Source organism: Mus musculus, chromosome X (genome assembly GCF_000001635.26).
Source record: "Mus musculus strain C57BL/6J chromosome X, GRCm38.p6 C57BL/6J".
Lineage (NCBI taxonomy): Eukaryota > Metazoa > Chordata > Mammalia > Rodentia > Muridae > Mus > Mus musculus.
The window spans coordinates 33331356-33354560 of record NC_000086.7 but is presented as its reverse complement, the minus strand read 5'-3'; the positions used below and the strand labels follow the sequence as shown (position 1 = coordinate 33354560).

Sequence of the window (23205 nt, the reverse complement as noted above, 5' to 3'; positions counted from 1 at the left end):
GCTCTTGCACCCCAAGAGGCTAGTCTCATTGCACGGGATAGAGTGAGTGTGCTTCAGCAGCCCGAGAGAGTTGCACGGCTAAGCACTGCAGTAGAAGGGCTCTGCGGCATATATGAGCCTATTCTAGGGAGACATGTCATCTTTCAAGAAGGGTGAGTGTCCAAAGTGTCCTTCTCCCCAGGAAAAATGACACGGGACCAGACCAGGACCCCTCTGGGTGATGAGCCTGGGAGGAGGTTATGTGTACGTCTCCTTTACCTGCACACTGGGGATTTGACCTCTATCTCCACTCTCATTAATATGGGTGGCCTATTGCTCTTATTAAAAGAAAAGGGGGATATGTAGGAAGCTGCCCTCACATTCGCCTTTGCAAGATGGCGCTGACATCCTGTGTTCTAAGTGGTAAACAAATAATCTGCGCATGTGCCAAGGGTAGTTTTCCACCCCATGTGCTCTGCCTTCCCCGTGACGACAACTCGGCCGATGGGCTGCAGCCAATCAGGGAGTAATACGTCCTAGGCGGAGAATAATTCTCCTTAAAAAGGGACGGGGTTTCGCCATTCTCTCTCTTGCACTCTTGCTTTTGCTCTTGCACTCTCTCTCTTGCGCTCTTGCGCTCTGGCTCCTAAAGATGTAAGCAATAGAGCTCTTGCTCTCTTGCACTCTTGCTCCTGAAGATGTAAGCAATAAAGTTTTGCCGCAGAAGATTCTGGTTTGCTGCGTCTTTCCTGGCCGGTCGCGAATGCATGTAAGAGCTTCTCACCTCTGGCAAGCTCTCCCTGGGCTGGACTCCTTCACCTCTCCTCAGGCTTTTAGCAGAAGTGGCCACAAGGTGTCCGGAGCCCCTCTGGCAGCCACTATCTCTGGCAGTAGGACACTAGAAAGGGCAGGCTAAAAGGTGGGCATCCTGGAGCAGTAGTGGTGGTGGAGGGGGATGGGACTGAGCCCCTCAGGAGAAACAAAGTAGCAGTGGGAACCCCCGTCCAGGGGAAGACAAAGGGGAAGAGTTGGGAGGGGGGATCTGCAGTGAGCAGCAGAAACTGGGCATGTCCTTCAGAGCCAGACTGAGGTTCTGGAAAGAACAAGGTGGAGCCCGGAGGTGGGTACCTGGAAGCAGCCAGGGAAAACAGAGGGGACTGGGGGCAGCAGGCAGGGAAGCTCAGGACACTAAAATGGAGGGAGGAGAGGCACTTTACAGCTCTTCCTGACTTCCAAACAGATTTGCAACTATCCTATGGGGGCAGGGCTCTAGACTCAGCAGAGCACCTAGTATCTGGGAAAAGAACAGCCAGTCACTGAGGAGAGTCTCTTGTTCCCCTTTTGGGGAATTCCTGATTCTATTGGACACCAGACAACAGCTTTGCCACTCTCTAGTACTTCTTCACAGGGGCCCTAGGGAACCGCAGAGACAGCACCACACAACCAGGTGCCAGGGCAGGTTTCAAGCTTCATCCGCAGGTTCTTGGCAATAGCAGTTAGGAACCAGCAAAAAGCATGGAGGCACTCACTGGGAAAAGTTAATCATTTACCCCCATAGTCAAGTGTGTCTCCCCCGTTCACACTGCAGCCTTGGAGCCCTCCAGGACCCAGGAAGCAGAAGGGCAGGAAAGCTGCATAACAGGACATGGAAAGTTCAAAACTGACCAAGAAAAGAGCTGGTTGGAAGAGGCAGAGGAGCAGATCTCCAGCCCTGCCCCAAAGGAACATTGTGGGCTGCAGAATTTCTCATGAGAGGAAAGAAGGAGATGAGCCTATCACACAGTGGAAAGGGACTGTGCTGGATCAGGTGCCTATAAACCCCTCCCTGTACCTGGAGAAATATGATGGGATTGACTGCATGTATGGGCTGGAATTTCACACAGATAAGAGGGTATTGTCCCTAAAGGTTCTTTCTGACAAAGTGGCATCATCTCGAGTCACTGATGCCAGCCTTGCTGATGTCATAATTGGCAAAGCAGTTAATCATCTATTTGAGGGTGAGCATGGCTCTAAGAACGAGTGGAGGGGGATGGTCCTGGGACAAGTGTCTATCTTGGATAGCAACTTTTATATTACTTATGAGAGAGATCCCATATTATACACGTACCAGCTTCTGGATGATTATAAAGAGGGTGACCTCCTTATTGTGGAGGTGTTCAGTGATCTCCCTCCTTTAGACATCGACCTGGAGCTTGTGGATGGCCTGAAAGGAAAACACGTGGAATACACCAAAGATGACCGCTCCAGGAGGGTCAGAATGGTCATTCACCAGGTTGAAGCCAAGCCTACTGTACTTCATCAAGTTTGAAGATGATTTCCATATCTATCTCTATGACCTGGTAAAACACTTCTAACCATTTGTTACTGCATTATCACAACTACAGAAATAAAGTTAATTTCTTTGGAAATAAAGTTGAAGTTGTAATTTCCAGATGGGCTCAGGTTGCTGCTCTAGAGTGTGTCCTGGGCTCAATGCAAACATACCAGTTGTCCTGAAGAATGCAGGCTTCTGTGGGTATGGCATGCTGTCTGAAGCACTCTGCTGGGTGTGTTTGGTGAGTGGAAAATGGACGGATGGAGCAGCTGTCAATTCAGCCTGTGAGAAAAGTGAGCTAGTATCATAAGCAGTCATCTAAAAATGGAATGGGACTTATCTGGTCTGGTCTTGGTGGGGGAGAGGAGAAGGAACTGGAGATGGGCGGTGGAGGAGGGGGCATGAGGATATGACTGTCCAAAGAGAGGTGGAAGGAAGCCAAAGAGAGAGGGGTGGCAGAGAGAGGCTCCCTGGAAGAGGAATAGAGTGAAGAAAGAAATATAGATTGGGAAGAGGTGTGGAAGCAGGGTGAGGCATGGTGGCACCTTCTGGCTTTCAGGAAAACTAAGGAATTCAGGAAGAAGGATACACACAGCAGTGTAAAGAGGTATACAGCAAGGGTGGGCAGGGTGAGCCAATCAGAGAGGACCCTGAGGAGAGGCTAAAGGACCTGGGAATCCAGAAGGACCAATGCATACCTAGTGATGGAGACATTAAAGAGGTAACCCTGGGAGAAGCAATTCCAAGAAGAAAGGCTGTCTCTGGGTGGTGAGAGATAAGGTAGCATGGTGGGTAGGTTTGGGGTGTGGGGGAGCACGAAGGCCCAGGGAAAAAAATGGCCTTGTGAGGGCATGCAGGTGCACTGAAGGGACACTAAAGGCCATTTCAACAGGGGCTACTTGGACAGTTTCAAACACAAATCAACATTGAATATATCTCAGGCCTTTCTTTTTTCAGAGTCTGTGATAGCCAGCAGCCTGAAAAAGCTAGTAAGAGTTCCTTGCTTGCTCTGGGCAAAGGACAAGTACATTTTTCTGGGAAAGGTCCCTTACTGGATCCAGGAATAGCAGTCTTGTCACTGTCCTTTTGCTGCTGGAATTGTCCTTGCCTTCCTAGGGGGGGAGGGGACGTCTGCTGATTGTGCCTCAAGTCTCCATGATATAGAGTGAACTTGCCTGTTCATGTTCTGTCACAGCTGCCTGAAGCCACAGGTGGCTCCATTCCTTGCCCAGGCAAAGGGAAGCTGCCCTTTCTGGTTAGACTCCCTACAAAACCTATAGTTCCTGACACCTTCTAGGTACCTTTTATTCAAACAAGTTTTCCCTTTCTTCTAAAACTGAGAGCTAACCCTGAAGGAAATGTGTGTACCTCTCTGAAATGGAAACTTATGGGTTCTTTGGACAGTCAGTTGTGTTGCATGGTGTTTGTCTAAGGCAAACAAATGAAAGAACATTTTACTGAAGCTGACACAGGTGAAAGGATGTTCTGCTAAACAAGCACATGAAAGGATGATGTGTGATGAGGGGCTCTTCACTAATGAAATATGTGTGTTGGTCTGCCTTACATTTTGTAGTTAGACTTTGTTTGTTGGGACCCTATGGGGAGAAACTCACTGGAGAACTTCTGGTGGTGTCCTTTGGCTTCTTACCACCTCTGAGGACTCCAACTGATGGTCACAGTTATGTCAGCTGAGGGAGACTCATGCTGAGACAAGAAACATGCTGTGGCAAGGCCCATAGACATGTGATGTTTGGAGGAATTATAAGAAGGGCTAGATGGACAGGGAAGGTGGCTGAACTAGGCTTACTTACATAGCTAAACACTTATTGATCTTGTGACTTTGCTGATGGTATTTTCTGGAGAGAGGCACAGTGGGGAACTTTCCTTGGGGTTCTCTTGGTCCTGGACCCTCTTGCTGACTCATGCCAAGGGTGAAGCCTGGCTCTCTCTTCTAATTAGTGTCACTGATACTGATTCATGTTTGCTAGCCCAACTCTATAGAACTGGACTGCTGGTTTATCCATGAAGTGTTTGGGAGTAGACTGAGGTGCAGTTGCTGACCTGTGAACTGAACTACTGATTTCCAGAAAATATAGATGGAAGTTGCTCCAAAGAACTATTCCTAAACAGGTGCACTTCCCCTGTATCCTTTCTTTTCTGCTACCACTGCTGGGTGGTGGTCTAATAGGGCGGTTAAGGTATTTATTAATCAGGCTCTTAAAAAAATAAAGTTATATCTCTCTTTAGGGAAGGGGACTATAAATACAAAAGGGCTATGGCTGTGAACCATGGCTTTGTCCAACTAATTCCTTTGACTGTATACTGCTGATTGGAAAGGTTTGCTTCCTGCGAAGAAGACTTGTCAATGCCAGCCAAGTGCCTCAGTGCTCTGCCATATATATATTTATGTGAAGTCCAGGCCGTGAGTCTCTGTCCTCATGCTTTCTTTGTTTTCCTTTCCTATGCTTCCAAACCACTCTGAGGACTGTGTGTTTTCTTCCCTCCTTTAGCAAACTTTGTTATTGCCTTATAAAAGAAGAATGTTTCTTGTTCCTGCTGCTGAGTTCTTCTGAAAGCCACACATGGAAGAAGCAAGTGTCTTCCAGACATTGAAAGAAGGTGTCAAATCTTGTTGATGCTCACTGCCTACCAAGCATTGACTCAATAAGTTCATTGCATCAAAAATGACAAAAGACCAGCACACCTCACCAGGGCAGCTGTAGTCTTCTTTTCTATATCATGTGTTTTTGCTAAACCAACACCAGCAGTTCCTCTTTCACAGACCCATTTCTGCTAGCTTAGATCGGTATTTTTGGCATTAGTGTTTTGTTGTATTTAGCATCTAATTTGACTTTTTTTAATTTTAATTTTATTTATTTTTCAAGTATTCACTTTACTTCCTTCTCCCTACTTACCTTCTTTGTCCCTCCTTCCCTCCCACAATTCTCCCACTTCCCTTTCTCCTCTGAGTGACTGGGGGCCCATTGCATATCCCTCTATCCTGGCACTTCAAGTCTCTGGGAGGCTATGTGCATCCTCTCCTACTAAGGCCAAACAAGACAGTCCAACTAGAAAAAAAGATAATCCATGGACAGGCAACAGCTTTGTGGGTAGGTCCAGATGCAATTGTTTGGGACACACATAAAGGTCAAACTGCACATCTGCTAGATATATGTGGGAAGGCCTAGGCTCAGCCCGTATATGTTCTTTGGTTGGCGGTTCAGACTCCAAGATCCTCAAGGGTGCAGGTTAGTTGATTGTGTTTGTCTCATTGGGGAGTTTCTATACTCTTTGGCCCACAATCCTTTCCCATATAAATCCATGAGAGTCCCCAAACTCCAGTCATTGTTTGGCTGTGGGTTTCTCTATCTGTCTTAGTAAGCTATGGTGGAGCCTCTCAGAGAATAATATGCTCCTGTCATGTATGTATATCCTTTTAGGATTTTTTTACCTCATTCAGGATGATATACTTAAGTTCCATCCATTCTGGCTACTACAAATAAAACTGCTTTAATCATTGCAGACCAAGTGTCTTTATGGGATGTTGGAGCATCTTTCAGGTAAATAAGTAGGAGTGGTATAGCTGGGTCTTGAGATAGAGCTATTGCAAGTTTTCTGAGAAGCTGCCAAATTGATTTCTAGAGATTGTACAAGTTTGCACTCCTACTAGCAATCAAGGAATGTTCCCCTTGTTCAATATCTTTGCCAGTATGTGCTATCTCTTGACTTTTTGATCTTACCATTTCTGATGGATATAAATGAACCTCAGAGATGTTGTGATTTGCCTTTCCCTGATGACTAAGGACTTTGACCATTTCTTTAAGTGCTTCTTGGCCATTTGAGATTTCTCTTTTGAGAATTTTCTGTTTAGCTCTGCACCCCATATTTTAATTGAGTTATTTTGTTATTTGTGAACGTGGATATTATTCCTCTCTCAGAAGTAGGGTTGGTGTAGGCCCTTTTCCCATCTATAGGCTGCCGATTTGCCATTTGACACTGTTCTTTGCCTTACAAAAGCTTTTCAGTTTCATGAGGTCCCATTTATCAATATTTGATCTTAGATCCTGAGCCATTGGTATGCTGTTCAGGATATTGTCTCCTGCAAAAATGCATTCAAAGACCTTTCCCACTTTCTTTTCTATCAGATTTAGTGCACCCTGTTTTATGTTTAGGTCCTTGATCCACTTGAATTTGAGTTTTGTGCAGAGTTATAAATATGGATCAATTTTCTTTCTACATGTACACATCCTGTTAGACCAGGGCCATTTTTTACCACTTTCTTTAAGTTGTATTTTTGTAAAGATTTATTTATTTATATTATGTATATGAGTATACCATTTCTTTCTTCAGAAACACCAGAAGAGGGAATCAGATCTCATTACAGAAGGTTTTAAGACACCATGTGGTTTTTGTGAATTTAACTCAGGACCTGTAGAAGAGCAGTTGGTGCTCTTAACCACTGAGACATCTCTCCAGCTCCCTGAAGTTGTTTTTCATCTATAGTACTTCTCTCATGGAATTTTGGGTGTTGCTTATATATAGTGTCATATCATCTGAAGATAGTGATACTTTGCCTTAGTCCTTTCCAATTTGCATCCCCTTGATTTTCTTTTATTATCTACTTGCTCTAGCTAGATGTTCGAGTACTGTATTGAATAGATAAGGAAAGAGGTGGCAACCTTGTCTTGTCCCTGGATTTAGTGGGATTGCTCTAATTTCTCTTCATTTAATTTCATGTTTGCTGTTTATTTGCACTATATCGCTTTTATTATGTTTATATATGTGCTCTGAACTCCTGATCTTTCCAAGACTTTTAACATGAATGGGTGTTAAATTTTATTGAAGGCTGTTTCAGCATCTAATGAGATGATCATGTGGTTTCTTTCCTTGGGTTTGTTTATATAGTATATTATGTTGAAGTATTTGTATATATTAATCCCTGTATCCTTAGGCTGAAGCCTACTTAATCATGGTAAATAAAGGTTTTGATGTGTTCTTAGATTCAGTTTGCAAGAATTTTGTTGAGTATTTTTGCACCAATATTCATAGGCAAGATTGGTCTGAAGTTCTCTTTCTTAGTTGGGTCTTTGTGTGATTTAGGTATCAGAGTAATTGTGGCTTCATAGAACGAAATAGGTAGTTTTTCTTTTGTTTTTATTTTGTGGAATAGTTTGAGGAGTAATGGTATTAGATCTTATTTAAGGTCTGGTAGAATTCTTCACTAAAACGGTCTGGCATTGGACTTTTTTGGTTGGGAGGTTTTTTGATAACTCTCTGTATTGTCTTAGGTGTTATAGGACTGTTTAGATAGTTTACCTGACCTTGATTTGACTTTAGTACAGAAAGCCATATAGATTTTTTCAGTTTTGTAGAGCTAAACGCTTTTGTAGTTGCTTCAGATGATTTTCTTGAATTTTCTCAGATTCTGTTGTTATGTCTCTTTTTCATTTCTGATTTTGTTAGTTTGGATACTGTCTCTGTGCCCTTTAGTTAATTTGGCTAAGGGTATATCATATCTATCTTCTTGATTTTCTTAGCAAACCAGCTCTTGGTTTGTTGAGTTTTTGAATCATTCTCTTAGTTTCTAACCAGTTGATTTCAGCCCTGAGCTTGACAATATCCTTACATCTACTCTTCTTTGGTGCACTTTGCTGCTTTCTTTTCTAGAGCTGTTAGGTATTCTTTTAACTTGCTTGTATAGGATCTCTTGAAAATTCTTTACAAAGGCATTTAATGCTATGAATTTTTCACTTAATGCTGTTTAAATTGTGCCCCATGATATTTGGTATGATATGTCTTCACTTTAGTTGAATTCTATAACTTCTTGGAATTCTTTCTTATTTCTACCCTGACCAAGTATCATTCAGCAGAAAGTTTTTTAGTTTTCAGGAGCATGTGGACTTTCTGTTGTTTTGGTTGTTATTGACATCTAGCCTTATTCTGATGTTATCTGATAGAATGCATGTGAGTATTCCCATTTTCTTGTATCTGTTGATGCTTGTTTTATAACCAATTATATTATCAGTCTTGGAGAATGTTCCATGAGGAGCTGAGAATAATGTATATTCTCTTGTTTTGGGGTGAAATGTTCTATAGATATCTTTTAAATCCATTTGGTTCATAACTTCTGTTCATTTCACCGTGTCTGTTACTTTCTATTTCAATGACCTGTCCATTGGTGAGAGTGGAGTGTTGAAGTCCCCCACTATAATTATGAGAAGTTCAATGTGTGTTTTGAGCTTTAGTAAAATTTCTTTTATGGATGTGTGTCTTAGTCAGGGTTTCTATTCCTGCACAAACATCATGACCAAGAAGCAAGTTAGGGAGGAAAAGGTTTATTCAGCTTACACTTCCATACTGCTGTTCATCATCGAGGAAGTCAGTACTGGAATTCAAGCAGGTCAGAAAGCAGGAGCTGATGCAGAGGCAATGGAGGGATGTTGCTTACTGGCTTGCTTCCCCTGGCTTGGTCAGCCTGCACTCTTATAGAAGGAAGACTAGCAGCCCAGAGATGGCACCACCCACAAGGGGACCTCCTCCCTTGATCACTAATTGAGAAAATGCCTTACAGCTGGATCTCCTGGAGGCATTTCCCCTACTGAAACTCCTTTCTCTCTGAGAACTACAGCCTGTGTCAAGTTGACACAAAACTAGCCATTACAAAGTGGGTGCCCTGAATTTGGGGCATAGATGTTCAGAATTGAGACTTTGTTTTGGTGGATTTTTTCCTTTGATGAGTATGAATTCTTCCTCATCTTTTTTTTTTTAACTATTTGTGGTTGAAATATTATTTTATTGGATATTAGGATGGCTCCAGGAAGGAGGAATTATCTTTGCTGTCTTCACTACTGCAGCTGCATTCACCACTGCTGTAGCTTTTGTTGCTCCAAGATGCATTATGCTGAGTCATACCTGGCTGAGCTGGTGGGAGGCTGACTTGCCAGGGAGAGGTGGTAGGGAGCTTCTTGTGGTGTTTTGGGAAAGCAGGTCCTTTCTCTGGTGGTGGAGTTACAACTCTTATGACAGAGGCTCTCAGATAATGACAGAGTAATTCTCATACACCTTTTTTTTTTTTCTTCTCAATAGGTTTCTTATATACAGTCTTGGTGTGGGTCAGAGTATGACAGTAGGTGTTTACTATTGGCTTGACCTAAGAGGATGGGGATACCTCATCTACATGTGGGAGGGCTTGGAGTGCTGTCTTTATATGACTGAAAGCCACAAACCTCTCTAAAGTGGGTATGTGACTACATGGCAGGGACCTGGTTACGGAAGCACGCAAAGCTTCTACTGTCCCTTCAGGGTTCCCAGGGCTTTAAATCTTAGCTCAACCTTACCAGGCTTCTTCTCACAACCCACAGCCACATACTATTTCAGCTTGTTTCTTGTGACTGTTTGCTTGCAAAACTTTTTTCCAACCTTTTATTCTGAGGTAGGATCTGTGTTTGTCACTGAGGTGTATTACTTGTATGAAGCAAAGGGCTGGATCCTGCTTATGTACCCAGTCTTAGCAAGTGTCTTTTTATTAGGCAGTTGAACCCATTGATGTCAAGAGATATTAAAGACAGATGATTATTAGTTCCTGATATTTTTGTTGTTGGAGATGGTATTCTGTGTTTATGATTCTCTTCTATTGGGTTTGTTGAGAAATGTTTAGTTTCTTATGCTTTCTTGGGTGTAGTTACCCTCCTTGTATTGGAAATTTTGTTCCAATATCCTCTTTAGGGCTAGATTAGTAAAAAGATGATATTGTTTAAATTTGGTATGGTTTTGGAATATTTTGCTGGGTATAGTAACCTGTGCTGGCCTATATGGTCTCTTAGGGACTGGATGATATCTGTCTAGGATCTTCTAGCTTATAAAGTCTCTGTTGCAAAGTATGGTGCAATTCTCACAGGTCTGCTTTTATATGTTACTTGGCCTTCTCTTCTTCAGGGAGAAGCTTTTAAGTTTCTTCTTTCTGTGCATTTAGTGTTTTGATTATTTTGTGATGAAAGGATTTTCTTTTCTTGTCCAATTAATTTGGTGTTCTGTAGGCTTCTTGTACCTTTATGACCATCTCTTCCTTTAGGTTAGGGAAGTTTTCTTCTATTATTTTGTTGAAGATGTTTTCTGGCCCTTTGAGCTGGGATTCTTCACCCTTTTCTATTCCTATTATTTTTAGGTTTGGTCTTTTCATTGTTTCCTGTATTTCCTGGAGATTTTGGGTTTGGAGCATTTTTTTCTCATTTTTTTATTAGCTATTTACTTCACTTACATTTCAAATGCCATCCCAAAGTCCCCTATACAATCCTCCCACCCTGCTCCCCTACCCTCCTACTCCAAATTCTCAGCCCTGGTGTTCACCTGTACTGGGACATATAAAGTTTGCACGATCAAGGGGCCTCTCTTCCCATTGACGACCGACTAGGCCATCTTCTGCTACATATGCAGCTAGAGACATAATCACTGGGGGTACTGGTTAGTTCATATTTTTGTTCCACCTATATGGTTGTAGACCCCTTCAACTCTTTAGGTACATTCTCTAAATTGTCCATCTCTTGGGTTTCCTCGTTTGTGTTTTCTCTATTTTTTCTATTTCAATTTTTAGTTCTAAGACTGTTTTATTCAACTCCTTTACCTGCTTGCTCGTATTTTCCTGCATTTCTTTAAGGGATTTATTTGTTTCTACCTGTTTGCCTTTGTTTTCCTGTTTCTTTAAGTAGAGTTTATTATATCTTCCTTAAAGGCATCTGTCATTTTCAAAAGATGGGATGTTAAGCCACTATCTTGCTTTTCAGTCATGTTAGAGTATCCAGGGATTGCTCTGGTGGAAGAACTTGGTTCTGATTGTGCCAGATAGCATTGGGTTCTGTCACATATGATCTTCTGCTTGCTTCTGGCCATCTGGTTCACTCTGGTGTTAATTGGCCCAGGTGTCTCTGATTGTAACTGGTCTCCTTGGAGGCAGAGAGCTCTGTAATCTGAGTTAGGGCTGATCTCCTTGGAGACATGCAGTGTTGTCTCTGATTAGAGTGGGCCTCCAATGTCTATGGTTAGGGTAGACCTTCTGTGTCTCTGGTTACTTCAGAAATCCTGTAACCCTTTTACTGAAGATGTCCTGTGCCCTTGGTTACTATGGAACTCCTGAAAGACCTGCAGGCTGTAGTATTTGGGCAGGAATTGGGCCACTGATCTGGCCCTGGTGAGGAATAGGTACCGAAGGAAATTGGAGCTTGGGGGGTTGAAGTGGAAGTGGGGGGTAAGTACCTTGTCAGCTTGGCTTGGTGCATCTTCCAGACTGTGTGGAAATTTGGGTGAGAGAGTCTCCTGTGTCTTTGGTTACTTTGGACCTTCTGGGAGGTAACTATGCTGTTACATTTGGGCAGGTATTGGGCCACTGATCTAGCCTATATCTTCTTGATGGATCATGTTTTTGATGTGTTCCTGGATTTAGATTATGAGTACTTTATTGAGCATTTTTGCATCAATGTTCATAAAAGAAATTGTCCTTAAGTTCTTTTTCTTTTTAGTCTTTGTGTGGTTTAGAAATAAGGGTGGTATGGCTTCATAGAATGAGTTTGGCAGTGTACCCTTGGTTTCTATTTTGTGGAATAGTTTGAGGAGTATTAGAATTAGCTCTTCTTTGATTGAATTGTGCACTAAAACCATATGGACCTGGGCTTTTTTGGTTGAGAGATTTTGATGACTGCTTCTAATTCTTTAGGTGATAAAGGGCTGTTTAAATAGTTTACATGATCTTGATTTAACTTTGGTATGTGATATCTATCTAGACAATCATCCATTTCATTAAGGTTTTCCCTTTTGGTGGAGTACAGGTTTTTGAAACAAGACCTAATGATTCTTTGAATTTGTTCAGTGTCTCTTGTTAGGTCTGTAATTTCATTTCTGATTTTGTATATTCAGGAAATGTCTCTCTCTCTTTTGGTTAGTTTGGCTAAAGATTTGTCTAACTTGTTAATTTTCTCAAAGAACCAGCTCTTGGTTTTGTTGATTCTTTGTATTGTTTTCTTTTTTTCTAATAGATTGATTTCAGCCCTGATTTTTATTATTTCCTACCCTCTACTCCTGTTAGGTGTGCTTGCTTCTTTTTTTTTTCCCTACAACGTTCAGGTGTACTTTTAAATTGCTGGTATGGGGACTTTCTAATTTCTTTATGGAGGCTCATAATGTTTTGAACATTCCTCTTACTACTACTTCCATTGGGTCCCATACATTTGGATATGTTGTGCCTTCTTTTTCACTGAAATTCAGAAGTTATTTAATTTCCTGTTGTGGATAGCCCTGGTCATCTATTTTGATGCTAATTTTGCTATCCTGGGGGATGTTGCAGATGAGGAGTGAATCACTCATCACAGTCAACTTCTTGTGTACCTTTTCCCCATTTTAACTTGTAAAATAAAGGCTAGAGCAGGTGACTGGGCAGTTGAAGGGAAGGTGGAGCTGAAAATTTGGCAGAAGAAGGAAGAGATGAGGGGAGAGAGGACTATGGATGAGGAGGGAGAGTAGTAGGTTTAAGGACAATGGAGCAGAACCATGTGGCCTGGAGAAATCACAAGTTTTAAGCGATCTCATAGATGGGGAATATAGTAATGTAATGATAGATATGCCCAATCTAGGAGTGTAGCTTGTATTCCTATTTATTGAGTTGTGATTTCTTTGCTCTAGCTTTTCTGGGCTGGAGATTTACTAGAACATCATTGAGTAGACAGTTGTTCAATTTCCATGAGTGTGTAAATTTTCTCATTGTTTCCGTTGTTGTTGAAGTCCACTTTAATCCATGTGGTCTCAAAAATACAATGTGTTATTTAAATTTTCTTATATTTGTTGAGGCTTCCTTTGTTACTGACTATATGGTCAATATTGGAGAAAGATCCATGAGGTACTGCGAATAAGGTATATTCTTTTGTGTTTGGGTGAAATATTCTATAAATGTCTGTCAGGTCCTTTTGATTCATAATATCTGTTTGTTTCATTATTTCTCTGTTTAGGCTTTATCTGAATGACCTGTCAATTGGTATGAGTGGAGTGTTGAAGTTTCCCAGTATTAATGTGTGGGTATCTATGTATGATTTAAGTTTTAGCAATATTTCCTTTACAAATGTGGATAACCTTATTTGGGGGGCATAGATGTTCAGAATTGAGACATCATTTTGATCCATTTTTTTCCTTTGATGAATATGAAGTATCCTTTCCTGTCTCTTTTGATTTTCCCTGTGTCTTTTGATTAATTTTGGTTGATGTTCTATTTAACTAGATGTTAAAATAGCTACATCAGCTTGCTTCTTGGGTCCATTTGTTTGGAAAAAATCCAGTCATTTTCTCTGAGGTAATGTCTATATTTGTGGCTGAGATATATTTCTTGTTTGCAGCACAATGATGGATCCTGTTTTTACATTTATATGTTACCTGGCCATTTTCCCTTGCTGCTTTTAACATTCTTTCCTTGTTCTGTAGATCTCGGGTTTTGATTATTATTTTCTGGGAGGATTTTCTTTTCTAGTCCCATCTAATTGGTATTCTATAAGCTATTATATTTATAGGCATCTCTTTCTTTAGTTTGGGAAAGTTTTCTTCTATAATTTTGCTGAGAATAATTTTTTGGACCTTGGAGCTGGGACTCTTCACCTTCTTCTATTCCTATTGTTCTTAGGCTAGATTCTCTCTTCCATCTCCTGTATTCAGTTGGTTCTCACATCTGTTGTTCCTGTTATCTGCCCTAGGTTTTCCATCTCCAGGATTTCCTCAGTTTGTGTTTTCTTTATTGCTTCTATTTCCACTTTCAGGTCTCACACAATTTTATTCCCTGTATGTTTTTAAGGGATTTGTTTGTTTCCTCTTTAAAGGCAACTATCATGTTTAGAAGATTGGATTTAATGTCATTTTCTTGTGATTCACTTGTGTTAGAATATCCACAGTGAACTGTAGTGGGTTGGCTGTGCTTTAGAGGTGTCATATTACACTGGTTGACTTTGTCATTTCAGGGGCCTTTAGCCATATGGATGGTTTTGTTCCCTGGATGTTCTTGTTATAGTAGGTTTTGGGAGGGGGTTAATCTCAATGGACCGGATATTAAAGACCTCTGATGGGTATCCTTGGGTTAAATGGTTCTAGAACTGTGGTCTGTATGGTTCAGGAACATCAGGTTTGCTGGAGTTCGGTGGGGACATGGCAGGAGAATGGTGTTCTCCCTGAGATAACAGGTTGCTCTCGGCAGCTTGGTTTGATCGAGAGGGCTCAGAAAGCATTGAAGTTGGGTCGGGGTAGGGAAGAATTCAGGAATGGTTCAGGAGTCTGATGAAGGTAGAGGAGAGGTGGTGAAGAGTAGGAGGCTCCCTGGGATAGCAGGCTATTCAAGGCAGCTTGGCTTGGCCCATAAGGCTCAGCAAGCAGGGAAGATGGGTGGGAAAAGGGATTCTATCCTCTATTATCCAAGAGTCTGATGAAGGTATAGGACAGGTAGTAGTAGAATAGAAGTCCCTCAGGTATAGTGAAAGAACCTAGTGGGGAAACACCCACTCATATCCCGAGTCAGACCTCTGAGGACTATCAATAGCAGGCTGCTCCAGGCAGCTTGGATTGGCTGAGAGGGTTCCCCAATTTGATTTTTGATAAGTTCATACCCAATAACATGGCTGCTCTGGCAAGCAATCATATCCAAAGTTTTTCTGGGTCTCTGTAATCTGGCTGGAAAGTAGATATTCTGGATTACTCTATGATCTGGCTAGAATACAGACAGGTCCTTACACCTTTAATAGCAAACAATGTAGGTAAGTTTAATTTGTAGAAGGAAACCATTATGTTTGCAAGTGACTTCTAATTGAGAGAAGATAACAAATCAGAGCAAGGTTTGTCAGAATGACTTAGACAGAAGATATACCCATCTCAGGAGAACAGCACAGGAATGATGTAGCTGCCAGTGTCCATGGAGAAGTGTGTACCTGGAAGGAGAGTTGGGGATGGATGGGAAGGACAGAAGAGAGACAAATCAGACTAAGATAAAGTTTTTGATCAAGGCCATATGTTTAATTCTTAAGTCTGAATTTAAAGGGTGAAACCCATCCCCCACTTTGCCAGAATCTCCTCAGGAAAACAAGCTCAGCTGCTCAGCAGGTAGTGGTTTCTTGAAGGAAGCTGCATATGTGGCAGGACAATAGACTTCACTTAGGTTGGAAGACTCCACCCTAGGTGGACTAGGCTACTCTAGCAAAAAAAGGTCTGATTTAGCCTGCTCAAGGTTGCTGGAAGGGCACAGAAAGAGTGGTACCTTAAGAACATCACAGGGAGAGAACAAGCTAGAGCTAGGCACATGTGGTCGTGGTGGTGGTGATGGTGGTGGTGGTGGTGGTGATGGTATATGTGCCTGCAAGGCAATTTTCCCAGGACATTTTTACAGAGACAGTTTGCAGAAAGAACAAGCTAGACACAGAGGATGACAGGATGAGCCAGAAGATTAGAATAGACTGCCACCATTGTATGATGCCAAGCAGAGCAACATATTGAGAAGCTGAGAGAAGTTGAATGGAATCCGTCAGCTTGGTTGATTATACTCTATGGAGGGTAGAAGCTTCCAAGCTTTGGCCTAGAAATATGTATTACAGAGAAACTATCTGCCCAAACTGTGTATCTGAAGAGCTTGGAAACAGCTCTCATCTCATCCCACTATCTATGTAAATAAAGCAACAGTTACAGTTCGTATCATGTAAAGGCGTTGGAATAGGACCCATATTCTAACAAGTATACAAGCACCCTGGTATGAGGAAAGGTCTATCTCATTTCAACCTTGAAAAGGTTTCTGTTGGCCATGCCTCCAGTTGCCTTGCTTCATCCTGTCCTGCAAGCCTAGACTGTGGTGCAAAGTGCATTAGTAGGTAGCTTTATGACTAGACCCAGGCATACCTGTCTAATTTTACATGCTCGATTCCACAGATTCTCACTCAGTTCATTTGTTTTACCTCGGTCCCATAAATACACTGAGTGGTCTCTGCCATGCTGTGTTTTAGACATTGCAATGACCAGAGGCAGCAAATGAACAGATCTTATCCTCATGGAGTTCTCAGCCTAGTGTGGGAAATGAGCCATATTGCCAGGTAGATATTAAGTCAGTATGAACTTTTTTCATATTGTTAAGTGACAAGAGAGAGCATGACAAGCCTAACTTCAAAAAAATGAAATTCCAGGGTGAGCATTCTTTTCAGAGAGTCAGAGTGGCCAGGAAAGGTATCAAGGAAACTCCGAGTCTGGAATGAAAACATGCAGATAGAGAGAGTGTTGCCTTCAGCAGCATTCAAGAAGAATATGCATTCCAGATAATGTGACGACAGTTGCTGAGGCTCAGTGGTCAGAGAAGACCTGGAAAGCATGAGAAGCAGCAGCTGGGATGGTGGCATGGCTGGAGCTGATGGAGGAAGGTAGAGAATTGTCTTAGGTGAATTCCCAGATGCCACAGGGTAGTCGGAAAGCTCAAAACCCTGCAGGTTACAACCTCTACAGGGTAATTTTTCCTTTACTTTGTGTGAGTGCGGGACAAGTTGGTTCATTTTAAGCTGAAATATCGCCCAATTTGTGTTGTATTTTAACATGCACATTCTAGTAACTCCTGAAAATCATCTCAAAAATCAAATATATCAATTCCACATTGGAAGTAGGTGAGAATACATTTATTCATAAGAATCTTGTGCCCTGCTAGACCTGAGATTTTTCTTGAAAATAACAATTACTCAAAGGATTTTCCTCTTTCTGTGCTTTTAGGTATCATGCCCCACTCAGTGTGATCTGACTGTGTATGTCAAACATATGTTTTTATGTATTTGTTTTATTCAGGGTTTTACTGCTGCGAACAAACACTGTGACAGAGGAAACTCTTATAAGGACAACATTTAATTGGGTTTGGCTTACAGGTTCAGAGGTTTAGTCCATAAAAATCAAGGTGGAAACATGGCAGCATCTAGGCAGGCATGGTGCAAAAGGACCTGAGAGTTCTATATCTTCATCTAAAGGCTACTAGGAGAATACTGGCTTTTTTGCAGCAAGAAGTAGGATATTAAAACCCACTTCCAGAGTGACAAACCTACTCCAACAAGGTCATACCTACTCCAAAAGGGCAATTCCTTCTAATAGTGCCACTCCCTGGCCTGAGCATATTCAAACCATAACATTCCACTCCCAGGCCCCAGTAGGCTTGTTTGAACATATGAATCTTTGGGGCCATGCAGAAGCATAGCATAATGCAAAAAACATTTAGTCTAACTTCAAAACTCCCCATTGTCTATAGCAGTCTCAACAATTTTAAAACTCCAAAGTTCAAAGTCTCTTCTGATAGTCATCCAATCACATAACTAATCCCCAAAGCAAGAAAGGAATATACCGAGGCAAACTCCAAACTCTGCATCTCTATGTCTGATATCAAAGTGGTCTTCAGATCTCCAACCCTGTGATGGGTTGTGTGTGCTCAGACCAGGGAGTAGCACTATTAGAAGATATGGCCCTGTTGGAGTTTGTATGTTACTTTGGGTGTGGGCTTTGATACACTCATCCTAGCTGCCCAGAAGCCAGTACACTGCTAGCTGCTTTCAGATGAATATGCAGAGCTCCTCCTGCACCAAGCCTGCCTGAATGCCTCTATGTTCCTGCCTTGATGATAATGGATCAAACCTCTAAACCTGTAAGCCAGTCACAATTAAATGTTGTCCTTATAAGAGTTGCCTTGGTCATGCTGTTTGTTCACAGCAGTAAAATCCTAACTAAGACAGAAATTAGTAGTAGAAGTGGGGTATTGCTATGATAGGCCTAACCATGTATTTTTTGAAAGAATGTAGATTTAGGGATTTTGGATTTGGAAAGGAGTGGAATGCTTTAAATGGGGCTTACTGGGCCATCTTAATAGGAATATGGATGATTTTGTTGCTGAGAGTAATTTGTGCTGGGCTGACCTTGCCCAAGAGGTTTTTAAAAAGAAGAATTTCAGTATGTGGAATAAAGATTGTTTTGTGGTATTTTGGTGGTGAATGTGCCTACTTTTTCCTCTAGTAGAAGTAATCTGCCTGAGGCTAAGGTAAATATACCAAGATTAATTACATTGACAAAGGAAGTCCCAGAAATGCCCAGAATAGACTTTGTTCTCCTTTTACGTCTCACAGTACTGGCTGGTTTTGTGTGTCAACTTGACACAAGCTGGAGTTATCACTGAGAAAGGAGCCTTCCTTAAAGAAATCCCTCCATGAGATCCACCTGCAAGGCAGTTTCTCAATTAGTGATCAAGGCAGAGGGTCCGTTGTGGGTGGTGACATCACTGGACTGGTAGTCTTGGGTTCCATATAGAACCAAGCTGGCCAGGCATGGTGGAGCACGCCTTTAATCCCAGCACTTGGGAGGCAGAGGCAGGTGGGTTTCTGAGTTCAAGGCCAGACTGGTCTACAAAGTGAGTTCCTGGACAGCCAGGGCTATACAGAGAAACCCTGTCTAGAAAAACAAAAAACAAAAAACAAAACAAAACAAAACAAAAAAAACAAGCTGACCAAGCCAGGGGAAGCAACCAGTAAGTAACATCCCTCCATCGCCTCTGCATCAGCTCCTGCTTCCTGACCTGCTTGAGTTCCAGTCCTGACTTCCTTTGATGGTGAACAGCAATGTGGAAGTGTAAGCTGAATAAACCCTTTCCTCCCCACCTTGCTTCTTGGTCATGATGTTTTGTGCAGAAATTGAAACCATGACTAAGACACTCATGAAGAACATTTTAAACAAGAGTAGCAAGCCGAGAAAGGAAAAATACAAAGTATATGGTTCAAGAGTTCAATTAAAGGGGCATCAGGAAGTAGAATAGAGCTAAATTCTAAGTTCTAGAAAATACTCCATTAAGGGAGTGGGACTTTGGGGCAAGATCTCTCCCAGCTAAGTTTAGGTCCACCATGTTGGTATACACCTTTAATGTCGGGTGACAAAGCCAAGGAGATGTCTGAGTTCAAGGATAGAGTGGGACAAAATAAATTGTAGATGAAGAAAAGCTTAAATCCAGGGGTAGTAGCACACACCTTTAATTCCAGGAGATAAGGATGCAGATCTCTGAGTTCAAGGTCAATCTACAGATCAAGATCCAAGACAGCCAAGGTTAGTCAGTGAAGCAGGTAGAAAACAGAAAGCTAGTGATAATGTAATAGAACAAGGGGGACATGTTCCAGCTCCTGCAAGCAGCAGAACTCAGCAGCTTTGGCCATATGGGTCTGGCTTTAGAGTGAAAAATAGAAGGGACTACTGTGACAATTGATGCTGGTTAGCTGGAGCTAAGAAATTAGTGGTTATCCCGACCCATGGGACTTAGTTAGACGTGGGATCTAGGGGGACCAACCCTGAAAAAGAAAGAGGCGAGAAAATGGTGAGAGACCATGCAAAGAGTTGTCCAGGTCTATTTAATGGAGGCTAGGAGCCTGATTATAAGCACACAATGGGAGAAAATAGGCAGGGGCCAAGGGGGAACAATAAAAGTACATAGAAAGGGATGGACATCTGGGGCAGATGCTGATTGCAGGCTTCAAACATCTTGCAGTTTATCTTGGAATTCCAGCTTTATCTAAACAGTCCCAGGTGCCAAGTGGAGACAAGAAGGTGAGGGTGACACTGCTCCCATCAAAGGGTCAGCCAGATCTTCAGGGTGAGAGTTGATGAAGGTCTGGTTTCCCACAGTTTGGTCTCTCACAAGTGGTAATTAAGAAGAGACCAGCATCATTGAGTTGAAGTCTTCTGGGAAGTATTTTCTGAGAGCAGAAAGAAGCTATGCTCCAGAGATAGCCCAGGTTGTATCTTCTGTTGCAGCTGGAGTTGGTAATTTGTAAGAATCACCCAGATGGTACTGGTTTTGAAGACATAAAGGTGTCTTGGATAACAGCTGAGGCTTGGCAGTAGTTGAGACTTGTAACCATGAAGAGAGCCTATGAGAGGCTATTGGTAAAGCCTAGTTGTAGCAGAAGACCCAAGAGTATTGGAGATGCCAGTACAATGGGATGATCACCAAAAACAGCAGCAGCAAACCACCCCCACAGTGACACACCTACTCCAATCAGGCCACACCACCACTCCCTGGGCCAAGCATATACAAACCATCACAGCACTATAGATGAGTTGTTTATTAGTGTTTAGGTATATCCTTACCCAGATGAGCAATCCATTTGGCAGTATCCTCATGTAGAAATAAAATGCTGAGGCAAAGAATATTGATTTTCTGGGCAATATGGCCTTTGTGAATTCATTGCTAACCCTAGTGTCCAAAGCACATGACAACAGTAAAGATCCTATCTTGCCCCTCCCACCATATGATTAACGTCATTAATAAATTTTCTGCTGTCTCAAGCAAATTCATTGGAGGTTAAATATCTTAACATTCAGCTGGATGGTGATGGCTCATGCCTTTAATCCCAGAACTCAGGAGGCAAATCTAGGCATATCTCTGCGTTTGAGGTCAGCCTGGTCTATATAGTATGTCTCAGGACAGCCAGGGCTACAGGGAGAGATCCTGTCTTGGAAAACAAATAAAATAATACAAATATAAATATAAACAAAACAATGCAACATTCTTAACTGGAAAGTATTTGGCTATAGATGCTGAATGAAAGCCTTTTCTAAAGCTAAACTATATGCTGTCAGCAATTGGTAATTTATCTCCACAATACAATAATAAGAAATACTGAAACTATGTATATTTCCGTCTGATAAGACATAAGTCATTAATATACCATACAGAATCAAAAATAATTGTCAGGGTATTCCTTCTAAATAAAATAATAATAATAATAAAAATAATTCCTTCTAAAGGCTCGGAATAATTTGTCCTGTGTGTCCTTTAATTCCACTTTTTTTTTTCTTCAACACAACCAAAGTACTTTTCACGAAGAAAATAGTTATAAATTGGAGCATTGGACCCTTTGTTTAATGCCTTAAATACCCCTTGAGTAGGATGGGCTGTTTTGAGAAATACTTGTGATCATTCTATTAAGCATAGATGCCAAAAATCTCTAGCTACCAAGCTCAATGGAGGCAAAGGCTACTGGAGACATGTGGGTCTTGTGTCTCATTTGGAGTGAGGATCAACATGATGTTAGTTATACACACATTAAATTATATTTCCACATCAGAGTGCATCCTACATGTACTAAGAATTGTTGCCTGCATTTCTTGGCCCATGAGGAAAGTGTTTGTAGAACACTAATTCTTTGATTTCTTCCCCTTCCCATCCCTTTTTGGTTGGTTCTACAAAGAGAAAACAGAATCTCAGGAAAAGGAAAAATCAAATACTTTCTCTAATGCTTAATGAAGGTACTGGTAGGAAGAATAAAGGCTTTTATCTTCCTAAGTGCTATAAAATCTATAACAGAAGCTGAAACCTTGAAGGAGATCATCAAATTCATTCCTGCTATGGCCTGAGCTGTTTTAGATATCATGACTATAAGTACATTTTAGAAATTGATGACACATGAAACACAGTTTTGAGCATTCATTACACCTTCTTTTTCATACTATTGCCTTCTGTGGATTATGATTTTTTCATTCACATGACAATACCTATAACATGATTCAATAGGCCTTGTTTATGAATAACATTGTTTCTAACAATTGTCCTAATGGAAATATGCTTTAAATGAAAAGTTGGTTGTTGCCACTTTCAGAGATATCCAAACACAGGTTCTTGCATCTACAAAACTACTGGCTAGATGAAAAGACCTCGATTCACAAAATTGGGGCTAAATACTTGACCATTTTCACAGGTCTGGTTCATATTTCACTAGATCAATGGTTCTCAACTTGGGGGTTGTGAGCCCCTTGGAGGGGCAAACCACCATAAAAAATATATGTATATATATATATGTTCATAGGGGTCATATATCAGATATCTGACATATTAGATATTTACATCAAAATAATATAACAGTAGCAAAGTTAGTTATGAAGTAGTAACAATAATAATTTTATACTTGGAGTCACCACAACATGAAGAAGTATATTAAAAGGTCTTAGCATTAAGAAGGTTGAGAATCATTGCTCCAGTTGAAGTTTGGTATACTTTGTCTGACTAGAAGAATATTGGAAATGGACTTGTTACTGGGTTTGACACTTGGGGCTGTAAAAACTAGAAAAAAAGTCTGTTGCTACTGTCATAATGGAGTTATTAATGTATGTGATCACCACAGTAATAAAACAGCTTCTGGTGAGACTGAAATAAAGCACCAAAATTAGTATGCACTATCTAAATTGTTAGAATTTGTGACTGGATATATCACTGTACTGGACATGGTAACATACTGACTGGTAGGTTAAATCTCCTTCAGTGAAAAAAAAGCCAATTCAAGCCAGATTAGAGTATATAAAAGACAGCTTTATTGGAAAGTCTCTCAGGGACTTCACTGGCCCCAAGGACCAAGGCCACAGAAGTCACTTTGGTGAAAGTCGGGGGAGGGGGAAGAGAAAGAGAGAGGGTGTACTCAGAGAGAAGGGACAAAACGTTCCCCTAGGCTGGAAAGTTCAGGGTTGGAGGCAGAGTATGCCAGGAAGGAGTTTAAGGATGATGGGAGAATCTGGAGGTCAGGTAGGGTTTGATATTTAAAATATGCACTTCAGTCCTTTGTACTGGGTCTGAAACCAGTGAATAATGGGTGGTGTTAGCATTCTGTCTACACTCCACCCCAGAGTTACTTGGCAACATCCAGGTAGGCCTGACCTACTATAAACAGGGCTGCTTGACCCCTCCTCCGTTTCTGGATCTCTTGCTTTCTTGTTTCCCAGTTGCTACTTTCTTGCCCTCTTGGGCTCTTCCTTTCTCCCTTCCTTTCCTCATTCCCTTTCCCCTCTCTCCACATGGTAGTGGCTGGCCTCTACTTCTCTACTCTCTCCCTCTCTCTTCTTTCTCTGCCCCTACTACCCTCTTA

The 23205-nt window shown here is 41.6% G+C and overlaps 1 pseudogene; it reads left to right on the top strand.

The window, feature by feature from the left end:
* Positions 1-1624: 1624 nt before the first annotated feature.
* Gm2182 lies at positions 1625-2333 on the top strand (annotated as a pseudogene).
* Positions 2334-23205: the final 20872 nt, after the last annotated feature.